General features: G+C 43.0%; 2 pseudogenes; one reads left to right on the top strand and one right to left on the bottom strand.

Annotated features, from left to right (window-relative positions):
* The first annotated feature begins 693 nt into the window (after positions 1–693).
* On the top strand, positions 694–2,318 carry LOC147904040 (cytochrome P450 71AU50 pseudogene; annotated as a pseudogene).
* An 8,364-nt stretch (positions 2,319–10,682) lies between these two features.
* Positions 10,683–19,462, bottom strand: part of LOC147904041 (uncharacterized) — a 65,789-nt pseudogene continuing 57,009 nt past the window's right edge.

The following is a 19,462-nucleotide window of genomic DNA, read 5'->3' on the forward strand; positions in this document are numbered from 1 at the left end:
TCATAGAGTCGCTTCTACTCTGAATTTGAAAAAGGTGCTGTAAAATTTCTGTTGAGTCCATCCCGACCTCTATATAATTTGCATGGATGAATCCTCACAGTAACGTCATATACAAGTACATCACTTGAGTCGACTGACTCGTGGAACAAGGTGCCGTAAAATTTTCGTCCAGTCCATCCACACCGTGACCGGTCCACCTCTATATAATTCCGTGAATACGAGTCAACGACGGGTACGACTGCCTAAAGGCTCAGACTCGGCAGAGGGTTGTGCTTTGAATTTGAAAAGTTGCCGTAAAAGTTTCGTCCAGTTCCACCAGACCTCTATATAATTTGCATGGATGAATCCTCACAATAACGTCATATACAAGTAGCGCACTTGAGTCGACTGACTCGTGGAACAAGGTGGCCTAAAATTTCCGTCAACTCCATCCACACGGTGACCGGTCCACCTCTATATAATTTCCATGGCCTAATATTCAACACGTCAACCACGCGTACGACTGCCTAAAGGCTCAGACTCCTCAGAGGGTTGAGCTTTCATCGAGTGCTCGTGCTTTGAATTTGAAAAGTTGCCGTAAAGGTTCCGTCGAGTTCCACCACACCTCTATATAATTTCCATGGATTAATCCTCACAGGAGCGCAGAGCCTCGTATCCGGATTCCGTTCTACTGACTGCATTCCCACACGAACCATGTATATTTTGGTTCTCACCCTCCTCCTCCTCCTGCTCACGTACAGCTTCTGGCTTTCTGCTTTCCTTCTTCTCCAACAGCGTAATAAGAAACGGCCTCCTGGGCCACCTTATCCATGGCCAATCGTCGGCCATCTTCCCTTGCTCGAGGACAATCCACACATTTGTTTTTGGAAATTGTCAAAAATTTACGGACCTCTTCTTTCATTGCGGCTTGGTTCTATGCCTTATGTCATAGTCTCTTCCCCCAGCGTGGCAAAAGAGATACTTAGGACCAACGACCATCTTTTCGCTTCTAGACCCGCCACGGCGGCGGGACAGTACCTCAGCAACAATTGGTCCGGGATCATTTGGACTCCCTACGGGCCATACTGGCGTTTCCTCCGAAAGTTGTGCGTAACGGAGCTACTCTGCAGTAGACGCATCGAATTTTTCAGGGCGATTCGAACAGAAGAGGTGAACTACCTGATGAAATCCGTGCTTGAGGATAGTAAGCTGGGGATGGAGAGCAACATGATCGAGAAACTGAAGTGCATGATGACCAACATGATCTGCACCATGGCCGTGGGCAGGAGGTATTCTGAGTGGGCCTCCGGGTCTGACGACAAAACGAGAAATATCTTGGACCGTATGAGAGAGTCCTTCTACCTGGCGGGCAAGGTGAACATCGGAGACTTCTTGCCATACTTGAAATGGATGGATATACAGGGTCTTGAACGCCGTCTCAAAAGCATGGGTCGGAGTTACTCGAGGGCGTTTCAAGATCTCATAGACGAGCGGCGTCAAGAAAGACAAGGTGGCGGATCATCGGACAAGGATCTATTGGACGTGCTCCTATCTGTCCGGGAAGACGAGAAGCATGCGATCAAGATCAGTGACGAAGGCATCAAGGCAGTGTTCTTGGTAAGACGCCATAAAACTGAAACGTCGATATTCATCCGTGACCATACTTAACTTAACTGATGCTGTATGGTTTTATGCTGATCATGGACGTCCTGCAGGATATGTTCGGGGCAGGAACCGACACGGCTGCAGTGACGAGCGAATGGGGATTGGCGGAGTTGCTGAAGCATCCCGAGGTGATGAGCAAAGTGCAGGAAGAGCTAGACGAGGTGGTGGGTCGTGAGCGAGTCTTGGAAGAAGCAGATCTGGTCCGCTTACCATATCTACAAGCGGTGGTGAAGGAGACGCTGAGGCTACATCCCCCGGTGCCGTTGTTGCTACACGAGTCCACAGAAGCGTGCAGGGTGGCAGGATACGATGTGGCTGCGAGGACGAGGGTGCTGGTGAACGTATGGGCGATAGGGAGGGACGCAGGGTCGTGGACGAGGGCGACGGAGTTCTGGCCCGAGAGATTCATGCAGGGCAAGGAGGACGATACGTTCAATTATCTACCGTTTGGAGCAGGGAGGAGGGGGTGTCCAGGGATGGATCTTGGGCTATTGAGTGTGCAAGTAGCGCTGGGCAATCTGCTCCATGGCTTCGACTGGTCACTTCCTGCGGATCAAACTCCAGAGAAGCTGGACATGCAGGAAGAATACGGGGTAACGCTCCCCAAGGCGAAGCCCCTCCGCGCCATAGCCACTCCTCGCTTGCCTCCCCACCTCTTCCCAGACATAGCTTGATTAATCTTCTCCATGCTGTTGTTCCAGTGCCCATCTTTCTTCCACTGCTTACTACTAGTGCTACTAGTGCTACGACGTCACTACGTGTATTGCTTAGTAGTAGTCCTACTACTGCGTCTACGGCTTTCTCTTTTGCATCTACACCATCGACTACCGTCTCTCGTCTGAGAAGGAGTTTTTTCCATACTTCCTTGATATTATACTCCAATGGCTCATCATCTAAGTTACGCTCCACTTGAAGCTATTATTAAAATAAATAATGCTATCATCAAATAAATTAAGTAAAAAGAAAACTAATGTGAATCAATAAGGCCTGGTCATAAGACGAGACCAATGGAATCCACGAACTATGTAACAACAAACATTCATTCAATACATTTACATTTCGTGTAGAACTCAATTTGCGTATACATCCTTTAGTCTGATTTCTACATGGTATCTGTGTTCCACAGCAGCCAAACCCACGCCTAGGAGAAGTCGCAAAGCTGCTTTCATCAACCGACTGATCCCACAACAAGACAAAGCACCCATAGACGCGCACACAGACGCGTTTACTGAACTAAATAAAAAACTTACGGGCGCGTCTATTTGTGCGTCTATTTTTGCGTCTGAAGACTCGCGTCTACCAGTGCGTCTATATATTAGACATATGCACGTATAGACGTGCTCTTAGACACTTAAATAGACGCGCTTATAAACGCATTTATAGATGCAAAAATAGTCGCTGGTCGAACAGACAGACGCGTTTATAAACGCGTTTATAGACGCACTGATATACGCGCTTTATTTTTTTTTTAAATTTATAGAATGCTATGTATGTTGTGTATGCTGTATAGTTACAAGAATCCCATATTTACATTGTGTAATTGAATTCTTACAGCCAACCGCATTTTAATTACAATTCCAAATAAAACATTACAACTCCAAAACGTAATAAAATTGAAAGCTCAAAAAGTGCTTGTATATACATATAGCACGAAGCTAAGCCACGTCATGTGGCTTCAAGTACAAAAAATAAGGAAGCTAAGCCACGTCATGTGGCTTCAAGTACAAAAAATAAGAGGAGTATATATACAAGAGGCACGAAGCCAAGCCAGTGGCTTTAAGTACAAAAAAGAGTAGCTAGCACTACTTCTATGACTAATCTATGTTCTCTAGGTCCTCGCTCCCTTCCACGCTCCCTTCTGCGCTCCCTTCTGTGCCTCCTTCCTTGTCTTCCTCATCGTCTTGTGCACGGGCCTATAAACAAGGGACAACATATATCAATGTATGAAAAATCAAATCTTTACTTATAATTTTGGCATTATTTAATTACTTTCAAATACCTCAGGGGCCGCTCTAGTAGCCCGGGTATACTGCTCCTCAGTAATCAACCCATCATCATAGAAGTGCCTCCATGTATCTCCTCTGCGATGGTGGCAGTCGTAGGCTGTCTCCACAGGAGTAGGGTATTTGCCCATGATCTCAAGCTGCAAGACGACACACTTTGCGGAGGGATTAGCACAAAGAAACAACCTCCTAATAAACTACATAAGCAATATAATTTGAGATCGATAATTACAAATTGGGCCTCCCATGATTCAACACCCCCTGCTCCAAAATGTGCGCTTCCATATTCCTCCATCTGGATCCTCCGTGCCTCCACGTGCTGCAGACTAGGGTCCTCCCTTGCTGACTTCATTGCTTTCTTTCACTCACGCTTGTGAGTGGTGTGGGGCGGGCCCCTTGGTGGTTGACCTCCCTCAAGCTTGGCAAGCTCCGCTAATGCCTGCCTCTTAAGCAAAGATCTTTTATTGCAAAGTATCGTAACAATTTTTGACTTGGCCCATTTATCTGTGAACTGGCGATTGGGGGGGTTAGGATACCTAGAGTGAACAACAGCGAGGGTCTCATTAGCCAACATCCTCTTTGGCTGGTCTTTGAAGTGGATAAAGCAATCTCTATAATTGTTAGCAATTACAGAGTGCATGAAGGCCATGATATCCTTCCCCCCGCGCATCCATCAAGATGCCTCCTATCTGAGTGATATCATAGAATATCGTACCATCACCCTGAGGCACGTCTAAATCATCTGAATCATCATCGTCCCCACTGCCACCCCTCCCAAAGCACTGTGCCATGCATCCCCCACCGCTCTCCCTGCTACTACACCTGCTACCGTGTCGTGTCAAGCTCGTACGCTGGCCACTCGTAGCTAGAGACTACACGGGACTACGTTGACCACTCGTAGCTGGAGAACCGAGTCTCGATGGCACAGGAGTACGTCGACGGCTCTGCGAGACAGAAGAACCTCCTGACGGCATGGGGGAAGGGGCATAAGACAGGATGGCAGAAGGGACATGAGACGGCATGGGGGAAGGGGCATAAGACGATATGGGGGAAGGGGCATAAGAAGGGGCATAAGACGGCTGTGCTGACTCAGCTGGGGTGATCTCAGGCAGTGTGGGGTGGTTTGGACTCTATAGTGCTGACTCCTGGGGAGTGTTTAGAGTACCCGTCATATACCCGTATAACTCCACAGGACTAGGAGGGTGCCCTAAAAGGTTATATAAGTCCTTCCAAATAGAATCCCGGGGATCAGGTGAGCTGGAAGCGCTTCCTGGCCACATGTTGAACTGGAAAAAAGAAAAAAAATCTATTACTAATGAGCTGAGAAGAAAGGGGAAGGAAAAAGAGGCTTACTGTCGGAGCGCGTCTATAGACGCGTCTGATTAGCACGTCTATAATCGCGTCTAACAGTGCGTCTATAGACGCGTCTGTCTGTGTTTGCAAACAGGCTAGACGCGCCTTTAGACGCACCTATAGATGTGCCTTTAGACGCGCCTATAGACGTGCTCGGACAGACGGAATTTCTAAAAAGTAGAAAAGGACATTGCGCCCGACACACAAACGTGACACTGATACTCAGATCATGTGTTTCTTGGATAGGAGAAAGTACAAATCTAAAGAGAGCAAACTTCCAAACAAGATCAACTGCAAAAGGACTTACCTTGGATAGAGGTATGGAAGGTTCTTCTTCTTTTTCAAAGTTGCTTCTCCTCCTTGTTCGTCCTCCTCTCCTTTAAGCTTGGAAGTAAGTGTGGGTGCCTTCCTCTTAAGTGTAAGCTTGGAAGTAAGTATGGGAGCCTTCCTCTTAAGCGTCGAAACTGTGGATGTGCTAATAAGGAAGGAAGCAAGCTGTGCGAAGTATAAGTAATGTGAAGAAAAGCAAAGCGAGCGCGCTAAAAGCAGGTTGAAAAGCCGCGTCTATACTTGCGTCTAATGGTGCATCTATAGGCGCGTCTAAATACACAGAGTAGATGCGCCTTTAGATGCGACTCTAGATGCGCTTTTAGATGCATCTTTAGACGCACCACAGAGTTTAAAATTAAACATTTGAAGAAGAGCAAATTTGGTGGGTTGTTTGTTTGTAGGATGTCTTCATCTTCAACAAGTAGCTCTAGTGAGGATGAATCCCTCCGTATCCACCATCGCAAAATGTAGTTGGAGCAAAAAATCAAATGTCTGTGTGATCGATGTCGAGAAAACATGTATCGTGCACGCAAGATTACACTCAATCATATCTCAAAGTATGGAGAATGGGATGTGACCATAAACAGGGTAAGGGTTTGTAAGTTAAGGTTGATTGAGATACCTATGGGTGTTCATATGTTTGAGTTATGATCCCGTTTTAATTTGATACAGATGTAGTGCCACACCCGCATATGTTGCCCTATGCTCGTCATGAGGAGGCAAAGCGTCGGCGATATGAGGTGGGATCTTCAGGAGGGACTGTTACGGATGCATGGAGTGATGGTGATAGTAGCCCTCCACCATTACCTCATGAAGCCATGGAGGAGGAGGTGTTTGATGATATGGTGCGGGATTTATATGTCCATCAAGGGAGGGATGACAGCATGGAGCAGGATGATCTTTTTACTACAGCATCGACTCCACTGTTTGAGGGGTGCACATTCTCTGTTCTACGTGCCTCCCTTGAGTTACTAAACTTGCAAACCATCTATGGATGGAGCAATGCAAGTTTGAATGCATTACTCAAGTAAGCTTTAAAGTCTATTTTGCAAACATGGTGAATTACACTAGTGGGTCAATTACTTGAATGCTTTTCCTCATTTATGGTCTTCACGTGCAGGCCATTGTGTAAAATGCTTCCAAGGGAGAATAAACTACCGACCTCAAGAGATATGGCAAGGCAACATGTGACCTCTCTTGGAGGATTAGATTACAAGCGCATCCATGCATGTGTCAACGATTGAGTTTTGTTTTGTGAACTACATAAGGATGCAAGAGAGTGTCCTACTTGTGGAGAGGCAAGATATAGAGCAGATCTCAAAACCTTGGACGTGCCTCGTAAGGTTCTGCGACATTTTCCCATAATCCCTCGCATCCAACATATGTTCAAGTGCAAATCTATTGCAGAGCTCATGTCATGGCATTCCTCCCATCGATCAACCGATGGCAAGTGGAGAACTCCCGCGGACTGTCTTGCATGGAAGCATATTGAAGACACATGGCCAAGCTTCAAGGAAGAACCTAGGAGCTTGAGACTTGGATTGGGTATGGACGGTGTGAACCCATTTGGTCTCAAAAGAACGTCTTACAGTGTATGGCCAGTGATATTGGTGAATTACAATCTTCCATCCTCTATGGCTATTAAGAAAGGACATGTTATGCTGTCCCTTCTAATTCCAAGGAAACATAAAGTCAAAAACCCTGATGTTTATTTGGAGCCTTTGATTGACGAGCTAGAGATACTTTGGAGAGGTATCGAGGTGCATGATGTGAGTAGGCCTTCCTCGTCATGAGACTTCAACTACAAAGCAGTCTTGATGTGGACGATGCATGACTTCCTAGGCTATGGCGAGTGTTCAGGTAAGCATTGCACTTCTAATTATGAATAGCCAAAGGATGTGGCACCCTAAACCCACCTTCAACTCTTAATTGCATCTATTGTTCAGGTCTCACTACATTGGGTTACCATGCATGTTCTATTTGTGGTCCTTCGCTAGTTGCCTCACGGGCAGACGTATTGAATAAGGTCATCTATGAGAATCACCATCGATTTCTCCCACCTGATCATCCTAGATATGTTGCCCCTTGGAATGAAGTCCTCCCACAATCACTCACTGCGGGAGATCGGATGAGAATTTGGCACGGTTCCACGACTCCTCCACCACTTGGCATGAGCCGGTAAGGGTTTGTAACTATTGGCTGGAAGTAAAGATTGGCTATATTGGCTGGAAGTAAAGATTGCCCAATAACACTTTATTTTGTTTAGATACTCCATCTTTTATCGTTTACCATATTGGTCCCAACTCAAGATCAATCACCTGCTTGATCCCATGCATATCTTCAAGAATGTGGCATCTACCATTTGGGAGCATTTGAATGGGACACGAGATTCCACAGGCATAAGGGAGGATCTACGTACCACACGGAGGATGCATGAAGCTTGGCCTCAAGAGAGCTCAAATGGGCGTGTTTTTTTACCTCGTGCACCATGGATGTTATCAAAGCTAGAGATGGCGATGGTGAAGCGTGCTATTACTACAATTCGTACTCCCATTGGATGCATGAGGTGTTTGAAGGGAGCCTTTACAAAGAGCAAGAAAAGAGGTGTAGAGCAATTATTTGGCTTGAAATCTCATGATTCGCACAAGATGCTCCAAGTAAGTATTTTATGTGCATAATATCTTTTTCCTTTCAAATTTGTGAGTGAATAGTTATAAGCAACTAATCAACCACCTCCTCGTGGGTTCAGTTCATACTACCTACTAGCATTTCACGTAGTGCATCGAAGGACGTGAAAGATTGTATATACAAGATGGGCGAGCTTGTGAGGTACTTTACATGATACAAAATATGATGTGTATCAATGCTCCATGCAAGTTTGAATGCATATTGCTAATATGCTGTACTTTTTCATTTCTAGGTATGTGAGCTCAAAGGAAATAGATTCCACCACGCTTGAGAATGCTCGAATTATGTCAGTGGAGGCAGTTTGTTTAGTGGAGGAGACATTTCCATGTTCTATTCTCACAAGCCAACTACATCTCATAGTGCATTTGGTGGATGAGATTGCTATATGCGGTACTATACATGCACGATGGTTGTTCTTCCTTGAGCGCTTCATGAAGACCTTGAAGGGCTTCGTGAGGCAAAATGCAAGACCCGAAGGTAGCATGGCCGAGGGTTGGTTGGTACAAGAGTCACTTGTATATATTTCTGAGTTTCTTGTTGATGTGGATAGCTCTCTCCCACGACTATGGAGAGATGATGAAGACCTAAGGATGACCTCTATTGTGTCTCAAGGAAAAGGACGCAACAAAGTAATAGACACGGAGTTGCATAATAGTATCAACCTCTTTTGTGTGCTTAATAGTGATGTGATGAAAAGATGGGTGACAAGATACGAGGATGCAAAGGCAAGAAGACAAGAAGAAAGGGCCCTCTTTTGTACACACCACGGATCTCGTGTGCCATACCCTCAGTATTTAAGAGCACTTCCAAAGGATATTCATGTGGATTGGCTACTTGATGAAATGGAGAAAGCAGAGAAAGACGAGGGGATGCATATCACAATGGAAGAATGGGAGTATGCTAGGGGATGCATGAGCAAGGTCGGTATATAGAATCTTATGCATAAGTTAGGAGCTTTCAATAATTTAGATTGCTTATTTAATTGATTTTTTCTTGGTGTAGTGCACTATGTTCAATGCTATATGGTGTGAGGGCAAGCATTTTCGAACACAACGGATTGATGATAAGAGAAACACACAAGACTGCGGCATCATTGCTAGCTTTGAGGGAGCCAATGGAGCCATGGATGATTATTGTGGCATAATCTAAGATATTATTATGCTTGACTTTCGACGCTTCTTTGTGTATGTTTTGGATGTAAAGTGGTTTAAGGAAATGGTGGAAAGAGGCCCTAATGCAACAATCAAATGCCATGCAAGTGGATTTGTAACTATTGACTCCACAAAGTTTTGGCAAAGTAGGAAGGACACTCTAGTACTACTGCAACAATGTGAATAGGTACTGTGCACACATATAAAAATACTCTCTTTTAAATATTTGATGCAAGAAAAATAACATGATTGTATTTGTGTTTGAATTAGGTTGTCTATCAACCAATGGTGGATAATAATAGATGGTGGCATGTCATACCTATTATGCCATGTTCCAAAGTGATGTATAGTACATTTACTAATATAGAGCGTATGGAGGATGATCATGGCCATGGACGTGATGATGACCGTGATACGAGAGAGGAGGATGATCATGACATAGGAGATACAGATATTGAGGCCATTACCCATGAGGACGAGCCTACCATTCGAGATGCTGATTTCGATGAGCACATGAGTGGCACAAGTAGTAGGGGATTGAATGTATTTGTAGATCTAAACACTTGTTTGGATTTTGAAGTAGATAGTTTGGCAAGGGTTGATCTCATTGAGGATGAGATTGAACCGTAGCTCCATAATTGATATTGGCAAAATATATTACATATTGTCTCATTCTCCTCATCTCACTTAATTCTTATATATGTGGGCTTGCAAAAAATTATGTGCTTTGGTAATCATGGGCAATGTTTGGAAAGCAAAGATGTACACCAAAATCTCACTTTCTGTATTCTCTGGTTTGCGTCTATCTACGCGTCTAAATGCGCGTCTGATTCTCAGTGTATATGCGCAAATAAACGCGCTAATACACGCGCAAATAGATGCACCTATAGATGCACCTATAGACGCGCCCGTATTTTCTCAGTTTAGACATGCAATTAGACGTATTAATACATGCGCAAATAGACGAGTTGTTAGATGCGCCTGTAATTTCTCTACTAAAGCAATGCCTATAGACGCGCCCGCTATTTTGCGCGTCTACCAAGCGCGTCTATAGTTGCTTTGTGTTGTTGTGTCCGGAGAGTCAAAACCAATGGCCCAGACTTCGCGCACCTACAAAGTAGACAAACTCAATGATAAAAACTTCCAACCTTGGAAGATGACGATGGAGTTATTGCTGCAGAAACTTGACCTGCTCACCATCGTTGACAGAACATTGGTCATGCCTGATCCATCCGTCACTGCAAACGCCGCCAATGTGATTGCCTGGAAAAACAGGGATTTAAATGCACGGTTGGAGCTCTTCCTCTACATGGAAGACGAACAAAAACAGATGGTGAGAACTCTGACCACAGCACATCAGATTTGGACACAATTAATCCAAACATATGAGCACATAGATGTCTCATCTCAAATCTCGAATTTGAAAAAACGTATGAAAGTAAACATGAATGAATCGGATGATCTACCAAAGTTCGTCCAAACTTAGTGCACTACCATGGACGACTTAACCTTATCAGGTCTCATCCTTGATCAAAAGGTCCAAGCGATCTGCCTTCTGACAGCATTGCCCCCTTCCTCGCAACCGTTCATTAGTACTCAAATAACTGTAGAAAACCTCACAATTCCAATCGTCATCCCTGCAACAATTCAAGAACATGCCATGCACGGCTCTCTATCTGTACAATCCAGTTCGTCTACCCCACAATTGGCAATGTGCTCAAATCAACAACCACGCTTTAGAAATAAATCATGCCCTAACAACTCAAATACCCGAACCATCAGCCGACAATCCTAATATCAGACTAAACGTCCCTCTAGCACTACTACACACGGATCCTATTGCGATGTTTATGTACCGACGTTTAGCGCCCGTATAGCGTTAATCGTCGGTATGAAAAGCGGGTTCCATAAAGCATCGCTATATAGAGACGCTTGCCAAAAGTCGCTATCTCGGGGGGGGTCACTATGTATAAACCCTCTATACCACGTGCGTTCAAGGCATATTTCTAAAATCCCTTATCTGTGTAAATTTTTCATTAATAAAATGTACCCCTTTTCTATACAAATCTGTAAATTTTTTCCAAAACTATTTTAAATAGTCCCTTATGTATATTTATTTCTGTAAATTTTAGAAATAAAAAATATCCTTTTGTTGAACTCACGTGATAGGGTTACATATGATGAGTGACCCCCTCGAGGTCGCTATATAGCGACTTTTAAGTGTCGCTATATAGCAACAGTGATATACTATTTTATAGCGACGTTTTACAGAGAGGTTTTTTTTTCCATATAGGCCTTAAAAGTTAGTTTTTTCCAATGACAAATTTTTTTAAATTTTCATACATGTTTGATCTCATAGAGAATAAAAAAATGAGAGCATGTACATCAAGCCTTTGAAGCTCATATATTCGTGTCCAAGTTTGAGATGAGAAAAATCAATTAAGAGCATTTACATCAACTGTTTCATCTTGAGCCAAGTCTAAGGCACTAAACAAGTCTATCTCCAACTCTATACCGAGTTGATCTCATATATCATCATCGTGCTCTGGCATCATACATTCATCTAAAAGTATTTGATCATCTTCTTCAATAAAGTGTGGTGATTCTTGATGATCGTTGTCTTCTTCCTCAATATTGTGATCTCCATCTTCCTCTCGTGCGATGTGCATCTTCCTCTTGGCTCATATGGTGATCTACATCTTCTTTGCTAGATTCATCAATTGGATCCGGCATTGGTAGTGGCATCTCCATATCCACATCTCTATCTTCAAAAATTTGCTTACTTCATGGTGCAACTTGGATCATGTACCACCATCTTGGATCAGAACGATCCGGATGAAAAACCACCTATATTGAAGATGGGTGCCAAATGTCGTCAATTATATATATGAAATTATGCTCAAGTACATGTATCAATGGATCTTTTAAAACGAAAGCTTCGATTAATTAAATCATTGGTATGCACTTGCTCACAGTGCTCGGGAAGAACAAAAGTATCACTTTCATCGGTCCAATGTTTGGTGGAGTCTATTGTAAAGAGATCACTACTATCTTTTCTCACTGTCACATGGGGACCATTGTAAATAGTTCTAAACCATTTTACATCAAGAATGAAAATACTAAATCGTCTAAAATCAACTTCATAGATGTTGCGTATGGTTCCACAATAATCTAACTCTGAGGAGAGAAGATTGGTATCCGAAGCACTTACTCGGCTATCTTGTGTGAAGTTAGCCATGACTTTACAATCATATGTGACTCTCTTTGAATCGATGCGTTCCACGCGAAAATATCGTCCATATGACCATAATGCACTGTACTTTTTGTACTGTAAAAGAGCATCATTAAAACAATGAAGATGCATCTATTTTATAGCATATATTGCCACAAATAATTACTTAATTACATCAAGAGGTAAGAAACTTACATGCACCATACATCCAGATGATAACTCTCGCTCGTGCTCGTTTATTGTCTCTCCATCACGTTCGGCTTTACGTAGAGCCCCAGTTGTAGCCAATCAAGTGACATGTGAGTAGGGAGAAGAGCCAGATCCCGTGGATATGGTTGTGATTTCCTGTACATTACTCTGAATCTTGTCCTTGCATTTATTCTTTCTGCTTTGGCCACTTCATATCTCTCAATCCAAATCTGCATCTCAAGGCTATTGAGGATACAAAACTTATTGAATTTCTCCATTTGCTCTTCCCTCATCTTTCTTTCAATCCCTTTTTCTTGGGGAACCTCGCCAATGATGCGATCATCATCCTTGTTATGCCAAGCTTGCGGCATATCGGGATCCGTGGATGCAAGAAACTCTGTGATATATACTAATGACTCTTGCACAAGCCATCCCTTTGCCATGCTTGCTCCTGGTCTTGCTCTTTGTCTTACAAATCCCTTTAAAGTTTTCATAAACTGCTCGAGAAAAAACATCCATCGACTATGAACGGTACCTGCTATAGCCACCTCATCAACTATGTGCACAAGCAAGTGGACTTGAGTTGTCATAATGCTCGAGGGAAAGTGCTTCTCAAGCAAGCATACGGCTTCGATGGATTCTACCTAGCCTTCTCGATGCTCAATATGGAGATCTCTTTTTGAGATATCCACCTATTTCACATGTCCATGTAAGATATTTTCATAATCAGTCTACGGATTAATCAGCTTAAATTGAAGAAAATACATTCAATGCAATTTGATAGTAAGCATACCTCACAATACCACAAATCTTGAATATAGCATTTCTAACATCTTCTTGTAAGCACCCTTTTATTGTAATTGGGAGGATGAACTATCAAAGCAACAAAGAAGTCATGTCAACAATATAACATAATAATAATTACGCTAACGCATCACGATTATCGGTATACTAATTCTACTTAGAATACATGTAAGACCTTGTGCCAATCATGGGACTTGAGCCCACTAAGCTTATTGTCCTTTGAAAATGCTCCTTTCAAGCAACGCATGTGCCCTGTCAGTGTTTGAAAAGAGGCAATGTGTGCCTTGACCGCTGCCTCCTCCCTCATAGAGAGGATCCACGTTGCTTTCGGGAGGATAACTTTTCCCGAAGCATGCACTTGGGGCCACAAATGAGACATCCTATTCATAGCACGCAAGTCTTCTCACACTCCTCTCGAGTCTTTGGAACCAACCAAGTGTGCCCAAATAGTAGCCCCCACATTCTTGAAGATATGCATGGGATCCAAGAGATAATTGATTTGTAACTGACCCCAATAAGGAAGCTCGTGAAAGATCGATAGCCTCTTCATACCAGGAGGAGGTTCCTCTCCATTCACCCTCCAAGCTTGAATCCAGTCACTTGCCTTCTAATATGATGGTGATGGATCAAGCTAACCTCCACGTGCGAGATGGTCGAGTGGAAGGTATCAAGCATGACCTTCATAATAATTTTTCCTCATATGTTTGGAGTAGCATGCAAGCGATTTCAAAGCCGGTCCACAAACAGGACAAGCATGGTACCCACTTATAACAAGTCCTGCACGCGTGCATGAATGTGTTAGTACAAGACATGCGTGCGAAAGAGAGTCATAAAAGCATAATCCCTCATTGTACATGTAAAGATACAACCACGTACTTGCGCACTCTCCATATCCTGGGTAGTCATGCATGGTCCACATCAAGATACCCCTAAACAGAATATCATTGGTATGTCTAGGAGCTCTAGAAATATCAAAGACCTGCACTCCTCTCCATAATATCTGTAACTCCTCTATCAAAGGTGCCATGTACACATCCATATTGCCTTGTACTTTCCTGGCACAAGTAGTGCAAGCATGAGGTGTCCCTTTTTTATTGTTAGCCATGGTGGGATATTGTAATTCACCACGACTATGGGCCATGTCGACCAAGATGTCGAGCGTAACCCGAAAGGATTCATGCCGTCCATGGCTAGCCCAAGATGTAAGTTGCGTGGTTCTCTCGCAAAGTCCGGCCACTGATTATCTATGTGCTTCCAAGCTGCACAATCTACGGGAATCCTCAATGTGTCATCAGTGGACCGATGAGATGCATGCCATGTCATCAACTCCGCTATGGATTTGCATCAGAACATGTGTTGTATTCTTGCAATCATGGGAAAGTGTCTCAAGACCTTTACCAGTATCCGCTCACCCCCTGCAAGTCATCTCTATATCGTTGTTCCCCACACTTTGGACAACTAGCCAAATCTCCATGCTCACGACGAAAGAGAATAAAATCAATACGGCAAGCATGGATGGTATCATAATCCATACCCACCATTGTTAGCATCTTCTTCGCTTCATCTCTTGATGCGGGCATGGTATTTGGTGTAGGCAACATCTTCTGGAGCAACCTATGACAATTCAAAACATACATAGGCTTCGAACAATGATGATTCGGTATACACTATCCAAATGATGATTCTCAACAAAAAATATCCAAATAATGAGTCAAATTAATGCAAGAGCTAACCTCATTAAGGCCGAGACACTTGTATCCGACCACCCATACTTGTAGATTCAAGATTGAGAGACAAGCACATAGTTTAGACATCCTAGCACCCTCATACAATTGTGTTGATTGCAACTCTCGCATTTTGACCTCAGACTCTGACATCACATGTACATGGGATGTAGTGTCCCTAAAAATGGAATCCATCATGTTGACCATACACTCGTCATCATCCGGGAGACTATAGTCTTGCTTAAGTGAGAAGGTATATGCGTACCCTTGTCACCCTCCTCATCCTGTTTTAAGATTTCGTGTAAATATAAGATTTTGTATTTCTTGGTATATAATAAGACTGCAAACTTAAATAGCTTTGACTTACTGATGGTCCATCAACACGTGCAACACCAACAATGGGTACTGGTTCTTCGGGCTCCTCCCCATACATCCGCAAGTGGTGCATGATAATACGACATTGATGTCGTACTTCTCGCTTGCAATGAGTGCAATGATAGTATAACCTCTCCATAAGCCACTTCATGCTCTCGGACGTTGGTGCATCATCGGACGAGCTTCCACTCGTCCCTTCCATCTACACTTATAAAATCACAACATAAGTGCAAGAAGAGATATTAACAGTTATAAAATAACATCTATGAGCTTCCCTTCATGCTACAACAAAAAGTGACTTAAAGCGTTGCTATATAGCGACTTTTTCCTCTGTTCCGTCGCTATATAGCGACATTTTTAATTAGCGACGAAAAAGTGTTGCTATATAGCGATGCCGTGGGTTAAAACCCGAGACTCCCATCACGCGGCGCTTTCTTTATCCCCTTCTCTAATCTCTCAAGTAAGCAAGGCAATCTCTCCTCCCACCTATTTTCGATGACCTCCCACCTATTTCCGATAACCTCCCACTCTATTCTCCACTCCTCACCCTTCTCCTAGCTCTTGTACTCCCTCTCTACCCTTTTCCCTCTTTGGTTTCTTGAAAGGAAGTCCTTCAAGAGGTGAGTTTGTTTCAATAATGTAGGTTATTTGTTTGTTAGCTTTAGTTTTGTGAGTGCTTCTCCTTGTATTGCTAAACCTATAAACTAGTTTTCATGCTTGTTTTCAAAGGATTGAAACAAAAAACGAGATTTCAAGAAAGAAAGAAGACTCACCTCTTTTCTATATTTCTCTTCCTTCTCTTTCTCCTTGTCTTCTCAATCTCCTCCTTTCAAGAAGTTACTTTTGTAATCTCCTCCTTCCTCTAACATCTTATTTGAAAAATGGTATGTTTCCTCTCTTTTGTAGGGCCAGTCCACAACACCGAGCGGGACATATTGTTTCAGATAAGTGCTTCCTCTTTTTTCTATTTATTATTTTTGTTATTTCCATTGGCCTGCAGCTAGTGCCTTAAGTGCTAGCTGCAGTGATGGGCGTAGGAACCCTCTCTTCCCCTCAATCTCTTTCCTTCTTCCCTCCTTCAATCTATTTCCTCCTCTTTTTCCCTCTTTCCTTTTTCTCTTCTTCTCTCTTTCTTTCCCTCTTTTTCCCTCTTTCCTTTCCCTCTTCTTCTCTCTTTCCCCCTTCTCTTATGCTCATGCATAAACATAAGCATGAGCATAAGAGAAGGAGACATATGCTCATGCTTATGCTTATGCATGAGCATAAGAGAAGTAGACATATGCTCATGCATAAGCATGAGCATATGTCTCTTTTTCCCTCTTTTCTCTTTCCCCCTTCTTCTCTCTTTCTCTCCCTCTTTCCTCTTTTCCAATCTCTCCTTCCTTTCCCTCTTCTTCTCTCTTTCTTTCCCTCTTTTTCCCTCTTTCCTTTCCCTCTTCTTCTCTCTTTCTTTCCCTCTTTTTCCCTCTTTCCTTTCCCTCTTCTTCTCTCTTTCTCCCTTCTCTTATGCTCATGCATAAACATAAGCATGAGCATAAGAATGCTTATGCTTATGCATGAGCATAAGAGAAGTAGACATATGCTCATGCATAAGCATGAGCATATGTCTCTTTTTTCCTCTTTTCTCTTTCCCTCTTCTTCTCTCTTTCCTTTCCCTCTTTCCTTTCCCTCTTATTCTCTCTTTCCCCCTTCTCTTATGCTTATGCATAAACATAAGCATGAGCATAAGAATGCTTATGCTTATGCATGAGCATAAGAGAAGTAGACATATGCTCATGCATAAGCATGAGCATATGTCTCTTTTTTCCTCTTTTCTCTTTCCCTCTTCTTCTCTCTTTCCTTTCCCTCTAATTCTCTCGTTCCCCCTTCTCTTATGCTTATGCTTAAGCATAAGCATGAGCATAAGAAAAGGAGACATATGCTCATGCTTATGCTTATGCATGAGCATAAGAGAAGTAGACATATGCTCATGCATAAGCATGAGCATATGTCTCTTTTTTCCCCCTTCTTTTATTCTCTCTTTCCCCCTTCTCTCTTTCTCTCCCTCTTTTCTCTTTTCCAATCTCTCCTTCCTTTCCCTCTTCTTCTCTCTTTCTTTCCCTCTTTTTCCCTCTTTCCTTTCCCTCTTCTTCTCTCTTTCCCCCTTCTCTTATGCTCATGCATAAACATAAGCATGAGCATAAGAATGCTTATGCTTATCTATGAGCATAAGAGAAGTAGACATATGCTCATGCATAAGCATGAGCATATGTCTCTTTTTTCCTCTTTTCTCTTTCCCTCTTCTTCTCTCTTTCCTTTCCCTCTTTCCTTTCCCTCTTATTCTCTCTTTCCCCCTTCTCTTATGCTCATGCATAAGCATAAGCATGAGCATATGCTTATGCTTATGCTTAAGCATAAGCATGAGCATAAGAGAAGGAGACATATGCTCATGCTTTTGCTTATGCATGAGCATAAGAGAAGTAGACATATGCTCATGCATAAGCATGAGCATGTCTCTTTTTTCCTCTTTTCTCTTTCCCTCTTCTTCTCTCTTTCTCTCCCTCTTTCCTCTTTTCCAATCTCTCCTTCCTTTCTCTCTTCTTCTCTCTTTCTTTCCCTCTTTTTCCCTCTTTCCTTTCCCTCTTCTTCTCTCTTTCCCCCTTCTCTTATGCTCATGCATAAACACAAGCATGAGCATAAGAATGCTTATGCTTATGCATGAGCATAAGAGATTCCTCTTTCTTATGCTCTTCTCTCATTTCTCTCTTCTCTTCCTCTTCTTCAGATTCCTCTTCCTCTTCTTCCTCCTTCTCTCCCTCTTCTTCCTCTTCCTTTCCCTCTTTCCTTTCCCTTCTCTTTCCCCCTTCTCTTATTCTCTCTTTCCCCCTTCTCTTATTCCCTCTTCTTCTCTCTTTCCCCCTTCTCTTATGCTCATGCATAAACATAAGAATGAGCATAAGAATGCTTATGCTTATGCATGAGCATAAAAGAAGTAGACATATGCTCATGCATAAGCATGAGCATATATCTCTTTTTTCCTCTTTTCTCTTGCCCTCTTCTTCTCTCTTTCTCTCCCTCTTTTCTCTTTTCCAATCTCTCCTTCCTTTCCCTCTTCTTCTCTCTTTCTTTCCCTCTTTTTCCCTCTTTCCTTTCCCTCTTCTTCTCTTTTTCCCCCTTCTCTTATGCTCATGCATAAACATAAGCATGAGGATAAGAATGCTTATGCTTATGCATGAGCATAAGAGATTCCTCTTCTCTTATGCTCTTCTCTCCCTCTTCTTCCTCTTCCTTTCCCTCTTTCCTTTCCCTTCTCTTTCCCCCTTCTCTTATTCTCTCTTTCCCCCTTCTCTTATTCTCTCTTCTTTCTCTCTTCTTCCTCTTCTCTCCCTCTTCTTCCTCTTCTTCTCGCTTCTCCTCTTTTCCCCTCTCCTTTCCCTCTTCTTTCTCTCTTCTTCCTCTTCTCTCCCTCTTCTTCCTCTTTCCTTCCCCTCTTTCCTTTCCCTCTTCTTTCTCTTCTCGTCCACTTCCTCTTTTTCCTCTTCTTCCTCTTCTTTCCCTCTTTTGTTTCCCTTCTCTTTCCCCCTTCTCTTATTCTCTCTTTCCCCCTTCTCTTATTTTCTCTTCTTTCTCTCTTCTTCCTCTTCTTCTCTCTTCTTCTCTCTTCCCCTCTCCTTTTCCTCTTCTTTCTCTCTTCTTTCTCTCTTCTTCCTCTTCTTCCTCTTCCTTTCCCTCTTCTTCCTCTTCTTTCCCTCTTTCCTTTCCCTCTTCTTCCTCTTCTCCTCCCCCTTCTCTTTTCCCTCTTCTCTCCCTCTTCTTCAGATTCCTCTTCCTCTTCTTTCTCTTCCTCTTCCTCTTCTTCCTCTTCTCTCCCTCTTTGCCTATGCCTTTGCTTATGCCTATGCTTATGTTTGTTTTTTTGCTTTTTGTTTTCGTCTTTGTGTCAATGTTAGACATGGGATCATGTCGGTCATCCGACAAGTATGGACAGCC

The sequence above is a fragment of the Dipteris shenzhenensis genome, chromosome 3 (genome assembly GCF_047967505.1).
Source record: "Dipteris shenzhenensis isolate YYH24624 ecotype China chromosome 3, Dip_SZ_1.0, whole genome shotgun sequence".
Lineage (NCBI taxonomy): Eukaryota > Viridiplantae > Streptophyta > Polypodiopsida > Gleicheniales > Dipteridaceae > Dipteris > Dipteris shenzhenensis.